Source organism: Octopus bimaculoides, chromosome 1, assembly GCF_046866305.1.
Source record: "Octopus bimaculoides isolate indiv1 chromosome 1, ASM4686630v1, whole genome shotgun sequence".
Classification (NCBI taxonomy): Eukaryota; Metazoa; Mollusca; class Cephalopoda; order Octopoda; family Octopodidae; genus Octopus; species Octopus bimaculoides.
Window position 1 is genome coordinate 92,868,437 of NC_142928.1, and position 23,025 is coordinate 92,891,461.

The following is a 23,025-nucleotide window of genomic DNA, read 5'->3' on the forward strand; positions in this document are numbered from 1 at the left end:
TGAAATGTGAATATTTTTTGTTCGACACTTTTTGCTGATAGCAATTTATTTTACAGGTAATATAATAAGTAAATTTGTATACAGTATTCAAAACTCAGCCTCGTTCTAACTATATTTTTGTAAGAAATTATTTGTAAGTGCACCGACCAGATAAACGGTTTCCGGCGACGATATTATCAATGTGCATTTAACATCTTACAATATCTTCGCTTAACAGAAGACATTTAATTCACTAACATACTGTTATTGTAGAGTTGGCTGATAGTCAACGTTTCTGGTTTCTGTAGTATAATACTTTGTCTTTAGCATGCTTGTTTTTATTTAAAAACACTCAAATTATAATCTGTATTGATGTGTAAACGTCTCCACACAATTTACAACATTATTATTCCATTATGATTGCTCCGATGTTCTTTCCTCATCAAATATTAATAGTAGTGGAAGTACAAGGAAATCGTTGAACAACAAGATACATTGGATCTGATGAAGGTATGATTTGTATTTTTGACATAAGTAAAAAGTACACATAAGTTCTGCATCGAGATTTCGAAAAACATCAGAGGATAAAACAGCACTTTCTCCAAGTTAGAAACAATAATCTGAGAGAAGAAGCGTCAGCTCCTCTAAATGAAGAGTTGCAAATTCTAACATGAAACGCTTTGATTCATAACATTCGTTTAAATGGAAGTCGTAATTGTTTTACTCGTTTAAGGAATTTTCATTCTATCTCTCTACCTCATCGCATGACTGTTTTTCAGCATGTGCCTATTGAAAATAAATAAAATCGCATTTAGTTTCAATGATTTATTATTGGTTTGCGAAAGAAAATTTGCATTCCTTAATCAAAATTGGAATTCTGATTGAACGGTTGTGTATTTCGAAACATCAGTTCATTGTCTTAAGAGTTCATTTGTTAGTACAGATGGCGCCTACATGTAGCCTATTGTAGTAATTTTAGCTGCAACTGCCAATTGTATACTTATATGCAAACGTAAAAACCCACCAAAAGAGATTAAACTTGCAAACAAGGCTATTGTTCTTGTTAGTGAAAATGTTCGGAAGCCAACGATGTGGTTCAGCGCAAGTGTTTGCCTTAGGGTGGTCGTCCTTGTGTTTTATTAAAATTAAAATCTATGTGTTTATTTGATTCTACTTGCGATCATCTTACAGATAATTTAAAGTAAGATCTACGCGAAGATAATATTCTATTCGTTGTCATTTTCGTAGATTAACGGAAATTTTCTGATACTGTCTGTCTACATAATACTTAAAATTTATTAGCGTTATATTCTAAGCACACGGTTAATCACAACTACCGCTGCTTCAAACAAACTTTTCAAGTCTTCAATACAACAGATTGCATAATAATTAATGCAAGGAAGGGTGCTATTGATTTTCATTTTGATAACCCAAAAAACTTCAAATGAACTTGCAGGATGGGAAGATGATGTCATGTATTAAGAAGAAATTGATAGTTTTTAAACAGTTGTGAGGGAAAATTTGGTGTAGAGTTTTCTTGATTACGATAATGTTATGAGAGTGATGAAAATTAAAATCAGCATTTGAAAAATTGTACAATTTGTTTTTTTTTATTTCTTAGATGTGGCAGGAGTTATTTAAAAAATGCACGTTATATACACAATAGGATTGTACGGCGGTAAAATCGTTGACTGTTGAAATAATTGATTATTTCATATTTTAAGTCGTACATAAATAGAAAACTCTTCCCCGTGTTGTACAATTTAGTCGAGATAACTCAATACCACCTGATTCTCTGTGCACACTTAGTTTCTCTTTGTTATCCTTCGATCTTGTGCATTTATTGTATTCGTTGCGTTCCTGCTTTATTGACTAGTAGTATTTTTCTTGTAAGTATTGACACCTTAAGACGACAGCGATCATACAGGAAACGTGCTAAAATCACCATTACATACAGGAGACTCCTCATGAAAGGAGTCTCCTGTTTCAATTCTTTCTGTTTTGCCATTGCGTCTAGTTTTTTTATGTGCTTTGGTTGCTCATTGTGGTTATATTCTATGCTGCCCATTGACAATTCACTATTTTAGCCCATTCTTACTATTGTAGTCTCACTGCGAAACTCTGTATTCTCCATTTATATCTCTCGATTTTTTCTCTTTTTCTTCTTCGAAATTGTTTATTTCTTAATCTGCCTTTCTCTTTTACTCTGTTTCCTGCAGATTCTGTAATCTACTTTCCTTACCATTCATTCACTATTGTTCCAATACTTTATAATTCTGATATTCTACTGTGTGTTTATCTCATTTCCTTTCAATATGTCTTTTTTAAGGAAAAAACATGGCAGTTACAACCATTTTCTTGTTTATGTTTTATAAACACACACACACACACACACACACACACACACACACACACACACACACACACACACACAAACGCGCGCACACACACACACATACACACACACGTATATATATATAAATTTTATATTGTGTTTTACGTTTCTCAGCCTTTAGACTACCGCTATGCTGGGGGACCATCTTGAAGAAATTTTAGTCGAATGAATCAACCCCAGTGCTTCTTTATTTAAACCTGGTACTTATTCTATCGGCCTTTTTAGCCGAACCGCTAAGTTACGGGGACATAAATACACCAACAAAGATTGTCAAGTGTTGGTGTTGGTTTGTATGTGGATATGCATATAGGTATCGATTATCTTTACTCGTTTATGTGTTACAATGCTTTTTGGCTAGTCATACGCTGGGCTCTTTAACTAATTATAAAATAAGATTTTGCAATATTGTCAGCACTGAAATGTATGTAAATTATTTGAAAATAACTGATATTTATCTATTTTTCGGAGAGAAGAAACAAAAGGAGAGAGGAAACAAAACATCAATTGACAGTGACACTTGAAATAAGCGGGAAATAATTTCAAAGAAGTAATAATTTCAAAGAAAATTTAATGTACTCTGCATCGCGAAAGCATTTCATTTTTATCGCTAGGAAGGAGGAAGGTGACAACCACAATTTATAACGTATTAGCAAGCTTCATTAGCAAAGAATATTCATCTTAAGCCTAACAGACGAATAGATACAGATTTTTCATATGCAGAAAATATGTTACAAATGATTTGAGAAAGTAATTATATATATAATGACATAAGCGAAACGATTCAATTAGTCATATTGTATAAGTTGCATTTTGAAAATTGAAGTATGGAATGGTGTACCAAATGAGATGCCTGTTTGATCAATCATCATAGAGCGGAGAGTACAGCCTAGGTTCAGAAGAGCCTTCAGTCAAGGATAAATTTATTTCACATATCTGAGCTTAGATTGATAAATCAAAGTACGAAGATTGCAATTTCTAAATATTAGACGATATTTAGCTCGGCGCTCGGAAATGCTTGCCACTCTAGCTCCTCGATCGTAATAGAAAATCATATTTCATTTTATGGGTAGATATTCGTCGGGTGTGCGTTGATAAATATTTTATCAAACTAACTCCATATATGTGTTATTTTATTGGTTATGATTTCTTAAAGAGAAAATGTGATCCAGCACAAAAAATAAATGCATCATACTGAAACGTTTATATTTCACTATTTTAACTTACACGTTGTTGACTCAACCGATGTACTAGTTATAATTAAACACTCACGAAAAGCCTATCAAACCTAAATTTGATTTCTACGATAAAAGGAAATTCTACAATAGGAGTCACTTAGTGTGACGCTCTACAGTCACTCTGACAATAATCCAGTTTCTCGTTTTATTTTGATATTTTCTGGTTTTATTATTATTTTTTGTTTTTTGTATGTTTATAAATGGGCAAGTACATGCTAAGATTTCCTTGGTGAATGATATTAGTTTATACCTGACATATTTTTCCGGCTCCCAAAAATATAAAATGCTAAAGGATTATATCAATTATATGAACAAAACGCCCGCATGTTCCGAAAATTAAACACGTCTAGTAGAAGAAATAGAAAATAAAACATTTTATAGTTTATAGTATCTATATCGCCGTTCGAATTGGTGGATGAAATAGCATCAGAGAAACAACATATGTTGCAGGTTGTAGATACATGGGCACACAAATGGGAAAAATGGAAAATCAAAATATGAAAACAGTTCGAATAAACACCACGACACTTAACAGACTAATAAAATAAAAACAAAATGCTGACTTAAAGCGAGGATTTATGAAAAATGTAAGCGGTGAGTGGGAATAAGGAGAAAAAAACTAAAGACGAATATGTGCATTATCAGATGAGAAATAACAAACGCACTAAAGGGAAATATTGTCGTGAAACAAAAAAAATGGAAAAAAAACAAGCAGAAAGGATGGTTAAGTCGTTAGAAATAAAGATGGAAAAGTAGTAAGAAAATGGAAACAAAGGAATGACAAAAAGTGATAGAAAATCGGATAAAGAGGTAAAAATAGGTATTCTTACAAGAGGCATTTCACACACTGTAAACAATGTAGAAAAAGCGAATTAAAATTCAAGAATGCTGAATGAGTTCGAAGGAGTAAACATAAAAGATGTATAAAGCAATCAGTAAAGACTAAAATAAGACAAAATTCAATACATTTACAACCATATAGATGTATGCGTGTGTAAATCTTATAGCGCGTACATGAGTGTACATGTGTACGTGTGTGTTTTCATCTGTAGCAGTAAGAGGCGCAAATACACTTATGAGATACATGGTCTCATATATATATATATATATATATATATATATATATATATATATATATATATATATATATATATATATATATATATATATATATATATATATATATATATATATATATATATATATATATATATACATATATATATATATGTATATATATGTATGTATGTATGTATGTATATATAATTATATATATATGATGTATGTATATGGTATACATGTTTATACATGTGTGTTTATGCTTGTTTATGTGTGTGTGAGTGCGTGCGTGTGCGAGTGTATGTGTGTGTGTGTGTATGTGTGTGTGTTAGTATGTATTTGTGTTTTCATCCAGTGGGCATGAGATCGAAATATACGGAGTGAAAAAATGTGCGCGGGGTTATGTAAGTAGAAAACTAGTTACGAGTGAAATAAAATGTAAATATAATGGAATAGCCAGGAAGAGAGTGCGGGGCTTGGAAGGAAAGAGAAATAAAGAGCTATAAATATACAAAAAATATATATAAAGAGTATTACAGAAAAAAAAACCGTGGAAGATTAAAGCGATTAAATGGAGGATAAAAAGTGCATAATAGACACTCGAGAACAGAAAGCGAAAGACACGAAATAAACGATGTTTTGTGCATTTGTTTAGGTGGCTGAACGTGCATTAGCTGAAGGACAAACATTTCAGAATGGTATTAAGTGAAGATACAAGCTTCCCTATCTCTGTAAGTTTTAACTTTATCTTTCATTGTAGCTTATTTTAAAGCTACAGCTAATGCCTTTGTACTTACTATAAAGGTTTCCATGAAATTTATTTCAAGTATTCAATATGTTGTTCTTGAGCTTTTTGGAGTCGATTCATGTTTTCTCGGCAGACATAGACGTTACACTAATCAATATTTCTAAAATCAGAGCCTATGACCTAACAGGATTGTTAATGTCTAATGGCAAACATTTCAGTATTCATTTAGTACTGATTTTTATGTTAATATAGAGTATTTCATTTTGTGATATTCATGTCTAATTGGACAACAGAAGCCTCAACTGCAAATCAATAAACACTTTGGTTCGTTTTACCGTGACCTTGCAGATAATATTATAGCCCTCACCCAGGGAGATATGATATTCCGTCCTGTCTGCGTTAGGGAATTTCGAAATCTTTTGCTTAGTAACACATCGCAGTATAGCGTAATGAAATTCTATAAAATTAAAGTGCAGAGCAACTCAATGAAGTTTCATTGATGCTTTCAGAGTGAAGTAAAGACAGAGAAGTACATACAAAGATACACATATTCAATGCAAGGGATAAAATACCCGATGAGTTTCTTGTTAGAGGGAAAAGGAACACTTAGGAAAGTGAATGAGAGAGAATATAACCAGGATATATTATATCTAAAATCCCGATTAGAAATTTAATTAACAGAGTAGAGTGTACGTATGCGCAAATATAATTTTTCAGAATGAGTGTTGGAATAAAGAGTGCAGCATAGAAAGCAGATCGAAAATATAAGGACGCAGACAGTGCGTCGATAACCAGCGGGAAATGATGTTTCCTGAGGCTAAATTACAGTAACATTCATCCTAACCAAGACTGCCACATTATGTTGGCAACTAATCTTTAATCTCTCTCTCTCTCCTCTCTCTCTCTCTCTCTCTCTCTCTGTATATATATATATATATATATATATATATATATATATATATATATATATAACATGAACATCAGTTTGCACTGTTTCACCAAAAACGAGATATATAACTGTCTCTAAATATAACCAAGGTGTTCAGATACACCTACATTTATAGAAATACGAGCTAAAATGTTCTAATGCTGTAATTAATGCACATGAATGAAAACATATACACTAACTAACAAGGACTTGAATCATCCAAAAAATGCCGATCGTTAATTCTTAATACTGACGTCAGTTTCGGCAATTTCCGTTGCCTCATCATTTAATCCCGCTCGATCTTGGATTTCTTCAGCTTGCTTCTCTATTATCAAAAATGTTTTCGACATCCAAATTAATGGATGATTTAGCGATTCGCTTATGTGTATACACAAAATTAATTTAAACAGCAGATTTCAATGTTTCGCCATATATCCATACACACAAGGACATACACAAACATACAAACATAAATATTTTCATTACATATAAGGATTCAGTAGAACTTAGGCACATAAACACGTGGGGTGCTAGAAATAGCTAGGTCCGATAAAATAGAGATTACCGTGAGAGAAACTACAATGAAGCTGTCAAGCGTTGGTAAGATTCTGTACATATGTAAGTATCAAATACAAGTTATATCGTAGATTCGACTCTGTCGTTGGTTCCAGGTATAGCGTAGATATGAATAGCACCACAAATGCCGTTTGAAATTTACGACAGCTGTTTCAGATGAATTTTATTGATGTATTCATAGATTACCACATGACATATTCACCATTTTCAGGTAAAAATTTAAATAGGTAAGATGTTAAAAATATGAGATTTCATACATCTAATTTGGCGGTAGATTAGTGACTCTTTAAAAATAACTTTCAAATTTATAAGAAAATCTGAAGGTACGTTTAGAACATGCATGTGAGAAGCAGAGACATCAAACGACTATATTATTGAAATTCGCTTATCTAAATTAGTCTAAAGCTGATATTTGCACTGAGAACATACAAGAATCAGACATGCTATAGCCTCGAGTTTACATTAAAGGTCATCATCAAATCAGGCAGATATTTTATCAGTTACGAAAGATAAAAGGAGACGAACCTCAAAGCAGCAGAAAGCCATAAAAGTGTCATCAACTTTTTGTCTCATTCTGTCCAACACAAGTACAATAGAGACACACTTATTCACACTCACACTCATACACTCAAACACACGTACACACGCGCGTAAATACATGCACCCGAATATATGTACATTATGGATACGCATATCTGCACACACAGGTAAACGTATTCCAAATACTGTTACACATCCACCCATGCATAAATATATGTCTATACCTGTGAACATATACACACTTATATATATATATATATATATATATATATATATATATATATATATATATATATATATATATATATATATATATATATATATATATATATATGATAGATAAATAGATAGATAGATAAATATAGGCATAGATACATACATAATATATAAACACATACACACACACACACACACATATATATATATACATAAATACATACATATATATACACAGATACAGAGATAGACATACACGCACACACATACATACACTTATATAAACTAATGAAAAATGTGACATACTGATTTAAATAATATTTAAATGGGAGAAGTATACTTGAACACGTTAAAATATGACTTCATATGTGCTATGAAGTTAAAGATAAGCAGCAAGTATTGGAGAAATATTTAAGTATGAAAATGGGGTTCAAACGCAGAACAATTTCACTAGATTTGTTAAGGATATTACTTGAAAATTTAAGTAAATCCCATAGTTGAGCTCAGCGAACCATACAATCATGCATATCATATGAATATCGTAATACATATCGTATTTGTAGAGTAATAATATTTGATTAGGCTCCAGGTAATTAGAAATCTAGTCTATTTGTCTTTTAGTTGAATTTTTTCCGCGTGAGATGTAACCTTAGTCGTATTATATTTATTAAAACTGTAAGAACGAATGATTGCCAAAATTAGGAAGAAATTGAACCGATAGAGGTAAATGTGGCTAGATTAGTTATTATACCGAGATAATATATTTAATAAGGCATAAATTATTGAGGGGGCATAGGAATTTGTTGTTTCAATTACATAATTTAAGAGATTTATGGACGTAAATACTTTTAGTGTTCCAAGATTGCAGTTTGATGCTTATATAGTTAGATCCGATAGAATTACTCGTATTCTGCAGGCTTCCGTAAGAGTGTTCAGTGTTATTATTGTAAATGTTACTGCCATTGTAATGATGGCATTTGATACAGTTATCTGGATTATTAATAACGACATATACATCATTTATATTCATAGTATCATTTAGATTCGTTGTGGATGTTATCAGAGTTGTTTTCACCATTAACAGAGTTAAAGTGTATGCTGTCATAACTACCGCTGACCTCATCGTGCTACTACGACGGCTAGCGTTGCTACATATTCAGGTAATGTCGTTAGAATAGTCAGATGGCAAACATTATAATGACTGCTAAAGTTGACTGTTTCACTGCCATAATCACCTCTATTTATATGGCATATGACTGTAAAACTACTGCCACTGTCATGGCTGTCATCATTAGAGATGTAATTATTATGATTACTACAACCACCGTCATTATTTTTATTAACGCTGTTATTGATATTATGAATATCATCATCATCATTATTGTTGCTGTTATTGTTATTATTATTATTATTATTATTATTATTATTATTATTATTATTATTATTATTATTATTATTTTTATTTTTATTATTATTATTGAGTGAGACAGCAGCTGAGCCATCATAGTGACACTGAGGTAAAATATACGAAGCCCAATATACCAATCATGACTACCCGTCTGATAAGGGTTTACCAGGAACATGGATCACGATCATATGTGTCCGACATGATTATCTCATATCAAGATAGATAGTACATGACCTTGCAGATAGAGCCCAGTTAGAATCGTCTTCCATATAAAGCATTTTTCTATCCCAAATTACATATATACGTCATTCTGAGAAAATGAGGACAGTATGTACAAGAATTTCAGGTTGCTTCTCATATTTCGCATAAACTTTTATATCATCCATGAAAAGGAGATGATTTATTTGACCATTTTTTTTTCCCAAATCGTAGGGCAATTTTAGCTTTCTGTTGTATCACAGTGAGCGATGTCATGGCCAATATGCACTGTAATGGAGATAAGCTATCAGCTTGAAATATTCTACGTCTGATTTTCACTTTTGCGAATTTTCGTTTTCCTCCGATCAATTCAGTATTCCAATGTTTCATATTTTCTTTAAGCATTTTCAAAATGTTTTTGCTATACCAAACATGCTCATTGTTTTACTTATCCAACTGTGTAGTATCATGCCATGTATTTTTTGTAATCTAGCCATTCAGTCCCGTTTATTTGCGTCTACAATTTCAAACTATTATTTCATCACCTAATATGTCATCTTTTGCTGCCCTAATTTATTTCCTGCTTCCATTCTGTTCTTCTGGAAGTAGATTATTACTTTCAAGATGGTTGTATAACTCTTCCGCCAAGACACAAGTCATAAGCTTCCACATTAGTGGTAAACAGGTTATAGGTCGAAAATTTGATGCCAAGTTCCTTTCCAAGAGATATTTGAGGCATAGCAGCGTCCGTCCACTTGTCATCCAGGCAGGGGCATGCCATTGCACAGCGATTCTTTCATGGAACTGTGTAAAGTCTTTCAGCCAATAGCCTTGTACTCCATCCGTGCCTGGTCCTTAGCAATTTGCTATTTTTAAAAAACTTCTGTCTCACTGTATATAGACTGAAACTGGATGTTTTCTTTCCACCTTTGTTAGCCACTTCGCGCTGTCTATCTGTCTCGCCGGCCTCTTGCATAACATTCCCCAAAATTATTTACTTTTATTATTTTTATTATAATAATAATAATAATAATAATTATTATTATTATTATTATTATTGTTTATGTTGTGATGGGGCTTGTTGGTATTGCACCGATGTATACCTCCTACAATTCTATCTAGATTAGGTAAAGTTGTAACTCATATATTACGTTTATTAAAAATATGGTAATATTTACTAGATGGAGCCAACTAACTTTTTACAAAGCTTTGTAATAATATTATTAGAGCATGTTAGATCAAGCATTGATCTACCCGGAACTATAATAGAAGTGACATATTTAAGAAGTCGCTAAATAGGATCCGGAACACACGGTTACAATGCTAGCTTCTTAACTAGACAACCATGATGATCGTGTTCTTCAGCTTTTTTTTTCTTTTGTTTTATTGAGTTTTGTTACAAAATGCTAGAGACGTTTTGTTTCATAAAGATTTCTATCGCTCTGCGTTCCTACATCTTTCTATAGTATATTTTGATTTATTTTTACTTATATTTGTTTTCCTTTGGCAGAAAGTATTCTATGGATTTATTGTTGGTAATTTCGGAAAATGCTTAAAAATTACTTTTAGCAATCGTTAAGCAAACTACAATTACTAAATGTTAACAACTACATAGGGTTTTAGGTTTGAATGCAGGGCACGTAGGCAAAACATCGTACACACGCAGGCATATACGTATACGAATCTACATGCATATAAATATGTGTGTGTGTGAGAGATAGAGAGAGAGAGAGAGAGAGAGAGAGAGGAGGGAGGAAGAGGGAGGGTGACAATATAAGACAAAATATAAGATAAAACATGACACAAACTCCAAGACGAAACTTTACCGATTTTTCTTTTAATTCGGAACGGAAGATCAAAGTACAGTCAATAGTAAATTTAGTAAATGAGCCGTTAATAATAATAGGGATAGACGTGGACAGAATCGAAATGCGCAGGCACACACTTATAGACTTGTCTGTAAGTGTGTCTTTACAGGTGTGTGCGTGTGTGTGTGTATGAGTGTGTGTTTGTGTGTATGTGCGTGTGTGAGTGTGTGAAAGCATACATAATGGTATAAGACTGCATGCATATCTGACTTTAAAATAGAATTTGTGGTAATCCACATTTTACGCAAAGTAGTAGTAGTAGTAGTAGTAGTAGTAGTAGTAGTAGTAGTAGTAGTAGTAGTAGCAGTAGCAAAAGAAGACGTAGGAAGAGCATTAACTTTGGCAGTGTCAGCTTTGACGGAATGAAAATAAAATACCTGAATGTTTCCATTTCTTATAGGCTAATTTCGTATCAAAAGAGTGGTGGGGTGGGATCAGTAAGCATAAAGTTTCTTGGAACGATGGTATATATTGTATCTTGAGGACGTTCTTTCTGCATCTGCTAATTGCATGCAATTACACATTTGATGGGTCTGCTCAACTATCGCTGAAAGGAAAAAATCAACATTGCTTTTATCCATACTTAGAATAGGTGAGGTGAAAATATCATAGCTGTAAATGTTTGTATTTTGGAAAACATTTTTCTATTTTTAACAATTAAATATGAAAATTAGCAATGTTCCATTCCCGTATCAGCATAAACTGTCATCATTATATCCAGATATTTCTCAGAATTGTCACTTTTTCCGTTGCAACATCCTTGGTCTTCAAAAAACAAGCAAAAAGAAATAATTAAACGAAATAGTCTTTCTTGTTTCCTCTAGCTGTGAAGCATTGCATTTATTTCCAATGAACTTTTGTAAAAACTTATAGCACAATGAATAAGTTTACATGCTTTTCCGCTGAATCAAAAAATGTTGAGTAATAGCTGCGAACATTAACTTTAGTGAATGATTGATTCTGATATTTGTTGTGAATTCTGAGCATTATTTAGGTATTTTTCTATCACATTTATATCATTTACATACTCCGACATTTTCCCATACTCTTCTTATTGAAATAGATATGTTGCATTGCCACAAGGATCAATAAAGTGTCCGCCTTTCCGAAAGAAAAGTACACGATTGTTAATAGTTTTAATACCATTTTGAAAAACATGTCAATGTTCCCAACAGAACAGTTATGTCCGTTGATTGTTAATTAAAAGTCAAAAGCAGAAAGAAAACATCTACGGCAATGATGTCGATGATGATGATGATGATGATGATGATGATGATAATAATAATAATAATAATAATAATAATAATAATAATAATAATAATAATAATAATAATAATAATAATAATAATAATAATAACAATAATGATGATGATGATGATGATGATGATAATAATAATAATAATAATAATAATAATAATAATAATAATAATAATAATAATAATAATAATAATAATAATAATAATAATAAATGCCCGGATGCAGTACCAGGCAGTGGCTCTCATGGCTTCTGATCTTAATTGATTGGAAGTGTTATCATGTACATTGTTTTGTCTTGGCATAAAAGATGGGCTACAGCAAATATTCTGCTCAGTACCACAGATTTGCTTGTCAGTTGTTTGACCTTAACCAGTTCAGTATGTCCCTTGGTGGTTGACGATACGTGCATCTCTGATCGCGAGCAGAAGTAGTGGGGGAGCATCATAGCCATGTGTTGAGAGGAATTATTTGGAGTTTGAATAATTCACCTTTGGAAACATGGGTGTTTTACTCTACATCCTTAAACAAACCTTTACTCAGGGACTTTTTTAGCAAGATGGGCTACTCGACCTGAAGAAAATTCTAACTGGGCCCCACATGCGAGGTCATGCGCTGTTTATCGTTATATGAGATCACCATGTCGCGCACATATGGTTGTGATGCATGTGCCTGGTGTACCCTTAGCAGACGAGAAGTCATGATGGGTATATTGGGCTTCGTATATTTTACCCCAGTGTCACTTTGATGGCATGCACTGCTCTCTCTCTCAATAATAATAATAATAATAATGATAATAATAATAATAATAATAATAATAATAATAATAATAATAATAATAATAATAATAATAATAATAATGATAATAATAATAATAATAATAATAATAATAATAATAATAATAATAATAATAATAATAATAATAATAATAATAATAATAACAAGAAGCCTCAGAGGGTGTAACTCTTCACCACGGCAACACCAACTTCTTCTCAAAGATTAGCCAGAGATGATTTTCAAAATGAGAATATCTGGAATAAACTCAACTGCTCTCACAAACTAGAATACTAAAAATAAACCCGACCGCTCTCAAAAATTAAGTACAATAACAGGAAAAAATAATCCAGAATAATTGTCCGGTACCGGATCGATCCCCAAATCTAATCGGTTCATGCAAGTCACGAGGCCATAAATCCCTGAAAGCTTCATCAGAATCCTTACAGCAGTTCTTGTCTACGGACAAACAAACACGACTGAAAACAATACCTTTGCCTTCATTAAGGCGGAGGTAATAATAATAAGAGCTGCAGAAAACAGTGCTATTAGTGACAGCTAGGATACTTAGGAGTGTTCTTGGCATCTAAGGCAACGTGTAGGCCGATGTTAGGGATATTCGAGGAACACAAACGTTTAAGATATTCCTGAAATATCAAGGGCAGGTACCCTCTCACATTCCTATTCTCGGAGTCACAGGTCTATACTTGGTATGATCCATTGTTCTCATCTTCGGAAAATAACAATAGAAGTTGGATGCCGTAGCACCCCAAAATACGATAACTTAATCGGATAGCAACAACAAAACCAAATGGAAATGTACCAGGAAACTGAAACTCTAAATGTACTCACAAAATTCATTCACCCAATACCTATGATTATCTCATGGAGATAATGATAGAAATCACATATGCGCAATATCACGTATGTAAATACAGAATTTTTTTTAAAATGTGATAATGGTAATGGTAGTAATAATTGTAATAACAATTATCATTTCTATTACAGTCACAAGGCCTGAAATTTTGTGGGAGGCGGGTTAGTCGATTATATCGGCCCTAGGGTTTCAATGGTACTTAATTTATCGACCCCGAAAGGATGAAAGGCAAAGTCGACCTAGGTGGAATGTGAACTCAGAACGTAGTGGCGGGCGAAATACCTATTTCTTTACTGCCCACAAGGGGCTACACACAGAGGGGACAACCAAGGACAGACAAACGGATTAAGTCGATTTTATCGACCCCAGTGCGTAACTGGTACTTAATTTATCGACCCCGAAAGGATGACAGGCAAAGTCGACCTAGGTGGAATGTGAACTCAGAACGCAGTGGCAGACGAAATACCGCTAAGCATTTCGTCCAGCATGCTAACGATTCTGCTAGTTCGTTGTCTGAATGGTAATAAAGATAATAATATACATTGTCATCGTTAGTTTCCATAAGAAGCCAGACAGTTACTGCAGAGGTCACATATATTTTCCATATATCTTGCCTTCGAACTATTAAAAAACAGCTCAAATAGCTAGTCTATATAGAGAAAATCACCATCCATGCTACTACTACTACTACTACTACTACTACTACTACTACTACTACTACTACTACTACTACTACTATTATTTGTACTACTACGACTAATACTGCTGCTGCTGCTGCTGTTGCTGCTGCTACTACTGCTGCTGCCGTTGCTCTATTACTACTACTACTGTTGATACTGCTCTACTACTACTACTACTACTACTACTACTACTACTACTACTACTACTAGTACTACTACTACACATTGTGGTAGCTGCAGCAAATCCAGCAATTGCTAATCCCCTTACTATGGCTACAGAAGATAGTTCAGGCAGACAAAAACAACAACTACAACAACAAAATGAACAGTACAAAGAGTAACGATAGTGACAATGATAAAGCCTTTTCTTTCTGTCGCTACAGAACGTAGCCTATCCAGAGACAAAAGCAGAACCAACAATTCATAAAATAACAACAAAACAACGATGATAACAACACTATTACCGTGGCTACAGAATGTAGCCAACGGGAGAAAAGCAACCATAATAATAGTGACAATAATAGTGATAATATTAATAGTAATGGTAGTGATTTCAATTAATTCTTTTTTGCGTCCTGAATTATCGATCGAAGGAGGTTACATGTTAACAATGTATGACATGAGAACTCGCGGCATTATAGAAAAGTCGGTTAATTCTTTCTCAAATCGCTCCTAACATCTAAAAGAAAGAGTACAACGGATAAGGTAAATCTGTATCCGGCTGTGCACATTAACAATTCAGGGAATTGATGGCACCTCTGCCCTGCGCAGGCAGGAAATAGGAATGGAATTCGACATCTCGAAGTCGGTGGTGCTCACTTTGTAACCGGCAAAGAATGCAGCTTGCAGGGCCATAGGATTGCAAAACGAGAGCGAATGGGAGGCCTGGTTGACGGTGAGAACAAGTACCTTGTTATCTAGGAGCTGGACAACATATTGCACAAAGAAATGAAAAGCAAGTTCACCGCTACATATTTGAAGTGACTCAAACTTCTCTAGATGTCAAAATTCAATGTAAGGAGCCTTATGACTGCCACGAATATATGGCCCGTTGCCTGAGTCCCATTACACCCATTCTGAGATGGACATGAGCTGAGATTTACCAATTTGACTGTATCACCATAGGCGGTATCTTCAGGTATGGTTCCTGTTAGATAGATATCGTCTCCGGAGTTCGAGATAAAACGAAGTACTGCGCTTGGCTTCAGGTTTTTCATACAAGTGTAGAGACAGGAGCTGAGTTTATGGAAATGAGGAAAAGAGACATTGAGCAAGAGTAACTGGATTTATTGCTGATTCGCATACGCGTAGACTCATGCTTCAACAAGAAAGTGGTTTGAATATAAATTGTATGCTGTACAGCGCAATTATGATGTAGATAAAAGTCGAAACATTTATGTATCGGAGTGGAATAGTAGGGATCATAAATGCGCTACCTCCACTAGAATTGTAAAGAACACAATGAATTAGTAGTTTAACAATTGAAAAATCTTTGGAAGAATAAGATAACAAATTAGTAGATATTCACAATTAACAAAAAATATTAGTTTCAAATTTTGGCACAAAATCGACTCCAATACTAAAAAGGTGCTCGGCTTAGTGGTTATTGGACTCATCATCCTAAGATTGTAGCTTCCATTCCTGGACCGGATGACGTGTTGTGACCTTAAGCAAAACATTTTACGTTCCTCCAATCTACTCAACTAGTAAAAATAAGTAATCCTGCGACGGACCACTGTCCTGTCCAAGTGGAGAATTTATACGCCATGAAACCCGGGAAACCGGCCCTTAGGAGTCGCCATGACTGGAGAAGTTAAAAAAAAATAATCAACTAGTACATATTTTATCGACCCCTAAAGGGTGAAAGACAAAGTCGAACCGGAACTCAGAACGTATAGACGGACGAAATGCTACTAAACTTTACTCGGCGTGCTATCGATTCTGGACAGCTCGTCGCCTTATGAATGTCATTAAATATTGCAATAATAAATATTAAAAATGAGGTGAATATATATGTTGATGATTTTAACCCCGAGTGATCAGTTAATGATCTGACATATGATCACGTTAAAACCAGTCATATTCTTTTTTTTTTCATTCACGGTATAACTAAGTCTACGCTAGGTAGAATATATGTAAACTTTAAAATTAACTGTAGATTTTATCAAGTAAATGACGAAATACTCCGATGGCAATTCTAATGAACGTTTACTATACCGCTAATGCTACGGTATGATTTAATACAAATTTGGCCGAAGTTCAGATAAACACAAAGAGAATCTTTAGGCGGAATTGGCTGAATAATTAAATAAAATAGCTAAACTAGATTGGCAAGAGGGCAAGGTCTGAAATGAAGCACGTATAGTACGAGAAATTGCACAGACGAAAATGTGTTGGTCAGAGGTGACTGGAAAGTTATACTATATGCAGTAAGCCTTGCGTATGATAACAATTTGCTACTTAGTTATCTGAAAATTTACTGAACAATCAAAGACCTCAGCGTGATGCGACAGGAGGTGGACAGTTACTGAGTGAAATGGGTTTGGTTTATGATTAGGAGAGTTGAAGGTTGGCTCGTATACTGATAAGTTGAAGACAAAGTTCAGAGAGGAAATGACATATAATATATAATTTTATATTAAAAGCTGAAATATAGTTCGGGATTTTGATCATGGAAATCAATTTAGCTGTTATTGGTATTAGCGAGATATGTGTTGAATAACCGTACCAATCTACTGCGTTATGCACATACATACACATACAGGAACGCACACAAATATATATGTATACATTCAACATATATATATATATGTATGTATGTATGTATGTATATATATATATATATATATATATATATATATATATATATATATATATATATATATATATATATATATATATATTTATAAACAAAATTAAGGGATCAGCAACAGGTTGCTTCACCACATACCAAAGTTCAGAAATAGCAGCTAAAAATGCTGAAGCTCCAACAGATAGCAGTTACCCGCAACTCACATAGGCAAAACAAGAAGAAAAATAACGAACTAAACTAGTCATAGTTAATCATAAACATGTTTCTGGTTTAGAAGGAAAAACTCTTCATTACCTCATCGGTATGATATTCCAGTTGCACATTCGACGATACTGGCAAATGTGCATGCATGATCTAGCGCCATCATGGCAATCGACACATTTTGAAAGTATCTCCAAATCTACATCGGCGATCCCTTAATTTTGTTTATAAATGTATAAGAACTTTTAAATAAGTTTCACACCGATAATGGTGCTTACATACCGAAGGGCTTGGTAAAAATTATTAATTACTAATTTATTAATAAATTAATAAATTGATAATCCTTTACCCTTTTAATTGTAATAATTATTCACTCCCGGATAGTAAACCACATATTTTCTGCGGTACCGCCTGCGACGCACATGGTAATTCTTGAGGGAAGATGACGGGCTGGCTCGCCGATGTAGATTTGGAGATACTTTCAAAATGTGTCGATTGCCATGATGGCGCTAGATCACGCATGCACATTTGCCAGTATCGTCGAATGTACAAGAATATCATCCCGATGAGGTAATGAAGAGTTGTTCCTTCTAAACCAGAAACATGTTTATGATTAACTATGGCTAGTTTAGTTCGTTATTTTTTCTTCTTGTTTTGCCTATGTGAGTTGCGGGTAACTGCTATCTGTTGGAGCTTCAGCATTTTTAGCTGCTATTTCTGAACTTTGGTATGTGGTAAGCAACCTGTTGCTGATCCCTTAATTTTGTTTATAAATGTATAAGAACTTTTAAATAAGTTCCACACCGATAATGGTGCTTACATACCGAAGGGCTTGGTAAAAATTATTAATTATTAATTTATTAATAAATTAATAAATCGATAATCCTTTACCCTTTTAATTGTAATATATATATATATATATATATATATATATATATATATATATATATATATATATATACGTGTGTGTGTGTGTGTGTGTGTGTGTGTGTGTGTGTGTGTATTGAGAAAAAAAGTTGGCAGAATTTTGGAAAAAATCTTTTTATTCCTTCTTCATTATCATTAGCGTTTTCGTTCGATTCTCGAACTTGTCAAATAGAGTTTTGTGAATGTACAAACAATTTGTTCATTTATATCGAACAGATGTTTTTTTTTGGGGGGGGGGAGAAGAAGAGAACGTTGTTTTTATTTTTTGGGTCAAGTTCCATGAAAATGGAGATAGACAGACGGATAGAAATACAGTTAGGTAGATAGATAGGTAGATAGATAATAAGACAGATTGACGGGTAGAGAGAGCAGGAGGATCCTCCTTCCTATTCAGGATTCATTTATATTATTTATTCATTTACCACTGTAGTGGAATGGGTTTAAGAATGGTGACCTCTTCAAAAAGAAAAACAACAAAAAAATAATAGAACAGGTGCGGTGTAGTCATCACTGAAAGACATTTGCTTTCTTTCTCTCTTCCCTCTTTTTTCCACTTTCCTTCTTCTTTCTTATTTCTTTCTTTTTCTCCTCTGAGTTATATTTAGAATACAAAATTTACTGTCTCCCCTCTTCTTTCAAACATTCAACTTTGGAGAGAATTTTTTGATGAAATGTTGTTCTGCATGAAAAAACATTAGCATGATATTTACAAATGTACTTATTTATTTACATCACACCTAACACCACTGAAGAGAAACAAAAGCTTATTGGTTAAATCATGTGATAGGGTCTTGTGAAATTACTTCATTCTGTGAGTTTTATCTCGCTGGAGATAGATGTGGCTTACCATTCACAGTCCCTTGAACATCTCATGATGTTTGTGATATTGTGTGGCTACTTGATTTATATTTTTTAGCACTTGTTTCTAGCAATTGTAGGTGTTATTTGCACCCTTACTTATGTATTCTACATTTTTGGTTTTTAATTGATATAGCCACCTATATTAATGATGTATTTAATACATCGTAATATATTAAGTTATTGTCATATCTTGTATTTATATATATATACATATATATATATATATATATATATATATATATATATATATATATATATATATATATATATATATATATATATATATATATATATATATGCAGATAATTAGAGGAAATCATATCCTCATTAGGGATTATATAATCCAAGGTATTCCACTCGTTAAGCCCTATATATATATATATATATATATATATATATAAAAGCATACATACATAATAGCATAATACTGACATAAACACATCACACATCCATATGTGTATCACAAACTATCATAATCTACATTAATCATTGTGGAATAGTACAATACAGTTTGGGAAAGTATGTTTTGAAATTATTAAGAAACAATAGCAAATATATAAAAAAAATGCTTTACATTTATCTTTTTCTTTTTCGCTGATAAATTTAAAGCACAGCTGACTCCATCTGTTTTAATCAAAATGATTAATCGTTTACTTTCAAAGACTAACATATTGTAGATAGGTCGCCAAGCATTTCTAATGCTTTCTTTTAATCCACCATCGAGTGTCGTACTAGATATGAAATTTTCTAGATAAAATATCGCGTTTTATCCTTCCATTCGTCTTGTGGTGACTGTAACCATTATCTCATAATTAGGCAAACGTTCTTACCAATGCTAGATCTGCTATACATAGATTGCAAATTATAAAATGCACTATGTATATTTGTAAATATGCTTTCACATTATTTTCACATTGTTTTTCACATTTCACATTATTTGACTCAGTAATCTAACTTACTAACGTTGTTCTTGTACATAATACTTCTCCAATGCAGATATTTTAAGGAAAATACGACATACCGAATCTATAATCTATTTTGTCATTTTGTTTAGCATGACGGATTCAAGCAGTTATTCTGTTGCATTATGCTGAAAATCTGTGTGGAGGTGTTCTAGTTGGAGTTGTAAATCTTGCTTGTGTCACATTATGATGCGGACTTTTAATTAAAGATATTGAATAACCGTTTTCTTTTCCTATCCATTCAAATGTCTCTATCGTTAGCGGTGTTACATAGATGCCCTTGTTTGTGCAAGTGTACTATTTGCTTTCGTGCACAGGCAGCCTAGGTTATTTTAGGAGAAATGTTCTGTACGGTACATATAATGATCTGCAGGCTACCTTTATTTATGAGTCTGTATGAAACAAATCTATCACCTTTACTTGATACACGTGTACTTCAGGTAGAGTTTGTATTTCACGACTGCAATTCTGCGTTTAATACTCGGGGTATATGCATGATTATAAGGGATTCTGCAACAACGCCTAGAAACACACAGACTTTGAAATGAACGATACAAATGATTCATTTATTGTCCTTTGTCTGCTCAACTTTTGAGGCAAAATCATATAGATTTGGGTATTTCTCTTTGAAAGGCATATTACTATCGTGAAAATAAAAGAACCCACTGCAATGGAATGAAATATTCGGCTTCAATACTAGAACAGATGCCTTAAAATAGCAGACAGATTTTATGACGTCCTCTTACATACACAAAAGCAATGTAACCACACACACACATACACACACACACACACACACACACACACACACACACGTGTGTGTGCGTGTATATGTGTGTGCGTGTCGCGCCCGCGTGTGCGTGTGTGCATGTATTTATATAACTAACGCTCGCACAGATATATGTCCTGGAATAAATATAGTGAATACATATAATTTTGAAGATATACAGAAACATCAACACAAGGAATGCTGGTGGTAAACTCCCATGAAAACAACTATCACGCTAAAACACTACAGGCCAGGCATTGTTATTTGGAACAGATAAGAAATATTGTGTGCCGTCACCGATGTCAGATGTGCTGCTGATGTAAATAACTATTTGAAAAGCAAAGAGAAAGGGGGTAACTATGAACAACTGCTTCGAAACCTTCAGCTCCTATATCCAGATTATAAATTCACATGTATACCAATAAAATTGATGCATTTGGCTTTATGAGTAAATACTTAAGGGACGATCTGGATAAGCCAGGGTTTTCAGAAAACGAAATAATCCACTTAACTACTTAACTCACACATTACAAATTAAACATGTAAATGTAACAGTAAAAATGGGAGATCTTTCTGAAGTTTAAAAGTCGACATTCTTTTTGTTATTTACATTCCAACGATGGAGCTCTGTACCTTAATTGGAAAATAGTTTCTTCCTCAGAAGAAGAATTTAAATAGTTAAAATCATAGGAAAACATACAACCATGCACAAATATATATACAGATTGCTCGTTGTGGTTATATATGATTTAGAGAAGGAAAATCTGTTATAGTATCTTGAAAATATCTACACAGACACAAACATGGAGATGCAGATAGTCATGTAAACTTTTGCAGAACAGAATATTCAAAGGCAGTGTGCATAATCAGGAACACAGGAAAGAAGGCAGTATATCGCAAAAGAAAATCACGTCTGTGCAATATGTGTACAATATATTTGACGCCGACAACAGATCTGAAAAGTAAACGAATATGCAGAACGATATATTGATCCAAACACATAGTCTGGTTAACCCTTTGTAATCTCAATGCAATCAATTTTCTCTGCTCTTCATTAAATTTTCAACTATTTCCGACTAATTGCCTAATTTGGTATTGACTAGTCTCAGTAGACTGTCTTATCTTGTCGGATGATCTTTGACTTTCAGATCTGTGTAGTCGATCAAATATGGCAATTATGTACTCAGAGTGTTTCATTAAAATACAACACTCACGTATTACGATTTTCATTGCGTGTCTTCGAAAGAAATCGATATTATACACTTAGAAATTGCAGCGTGACTTAATGTTCTGTTATTTGAAAACTGACGAGCGATTTCAATCCTACAAAGTACTTTCAGTTGCGCACTTTGATAATACTTTTAGGCACACACAGAATAAATGTAACGAATAAACATAATAATCCCTCAGGTCGATATTTCCTTACGTGTAAGGGCCATTGTAAAACCGTGTATACCGTCGGTCAACACGCATAAAGTAATAGCCTAGTCTTTCACATCATATTCAAGCCTATGAAGCAACAGAACATTACACAAAATTGGCAAGTATACGATATGTTTGAAAAGGGTCAAGATTTCACAACTAAGATGTGTTTTGTCATAACACTGAACATTCAGAGATGCCTTGTGACAAAAACAGCAAAACCAAACGACATATATAGCATATGTTCCTTGTTAACCTATTCTGAAATGAGACCTAATGGTTTGAATTCGGTGAGTGGTGATATACATTTATTTTTATTGTATTTCATATACATTA